The sequence below is a fragment of the Tupaia chinensis genome, unplaced genomic scaffold (genome assembly GCF_000334495.1).
Source record: "Tupaia chinensis unplaced genomic scaffold, TupChi_1.0 Scaffold147003_1, whole genome shotgun sequence".
NCBI classification, from domain to species: domain Eukaryota; kingdom Metazoa; phylum Chordata; class Mammalia; order Scandentia; family Tupaiidae; genus Tupaia; species Tupaia belangeri.
In genome coordinates this window covers 958,016-959,156 of record NW_006206856.1, presented here as the reverse complement: position 1 = coordinate 959,156, position 1,141 = coordinate 958,016, and the positions used below count along the sequence as shown (strand labels likewise).

Below are 1,141 nucleotides of genomic sequence, written 5' to 3'. Positions count from 1 at the left end.
ACAGTGGGAAGAGACTTTCCATCCCTGCTCCTGTACGTCACTCGCCGTGAACTCCCTGGACTCACAGCAGACGCAGGGCGAGGGGCTGCCCCGGCTCGCAGGTGGAGACGCAGGCCCAGGGCGCCCGGACAGCTGCTCCGTTGTTTTTGCTGATGCCTCGTTCTCTGGCCAGCTCCCAGTGGGAGTTTTGCAGAGAGACAAAGCGAGGCTGGGGTGAGGGCCCAGGGGTGAGGGAGGACGGGAAAGGAAACTGGACAGAGGCAGAATGGGGGCAGGCACAGAGCCCCTGGCTGAGATGGGGGCCCCGAGTAGGGGCTGGGCTGCAGGACACACTTTAATTGCTGACAGAGGGTGAAGCACTGCAGGGCCCAGGGCTCCCCTGAACAGCCCCAGAGCTCTCCTCTGCTGGAAGGCCCAGATGCCCCATCCTTACAGGGGAAGAGTCCACCCCACCCCACCCCGGGGTACCTGGTGGGACCCTAAGCCTCAGTGGGTATGGGGAGTGGATGTGGGTAGGCCAGGGCCCTCCCCGTCGGAGCTGACGTACCCAGGCTCCTCTGCGGCCCGTGATGCAGATTATTTTTATCCTTGAAGGCTCCGGGCAGACGGAACCCAACCAGGCACTGGCATCCGGCTCTCCCAAATGCCACTCCATTGCTGTCATAGCTCACACCCCACCCGGCCCCCTCCCCTCCCCTGGTCCTAGTTCCCAGGAGCCCAGTGTGAGGACTGCCAGGCTCGACCTGAGACCAGCGCTGATGTGAGGAATGTCCAGGCTGCAGACAGGGCCCAGAGGCAGCTGGGGCAGGACAGGCCTTGGGAGGGCAGCTGGGGTGGGCCAGGCCTCGGGAAGACTGCCACTGTGGATGGTAAGTGTGGCTTTGGCACTGCCTGGCAGGCACCTGCCTTCCTGCCAGGGCCTGAGGCCGAAATGTGGACGCTCCTTCTAGGCTGGCTCTGACCCTGGCCGACGACAAGTAGGAACAGCGAGATACATTTGTGTTTTCCCCTAACAGGCTTGGCTCCCACTCCTGCAGCTACTCTGCTTCCTTCCAACTCATCTGGGGGATTTTTTCAACCCCCCCCCCCCATAAGCTGTTTTAACTCCAGTGAACACACATGCAACAACCACGAGAGGGAT

At 62.2% G+C, this 1,141-nt stretch overlaps 1 protein-coding gene across 1 annotated transcript in view; it reads right to left on the bottom strand.

The window, feature by feature from the left end:
- MUSTN1 (musculoskeletal, embryonic nuclear protein 1) overlaps nt 1-83 on the bottom strand; it is a 4,944-nt gene extending 4,861 nt beyond the window's left edge. Inside the window, exon 1 of the mRNA XM_006169299.3 lies at nt 1-83. This exon is cut by the window's left edge and continues 443 nt beyond it. The gene's annotated coding sequence lies outside the window, so the exon portion shown is untranslated.
- Between the last annotated feature and the right edge of the window lie 1,058 nt (nt 84-1,141).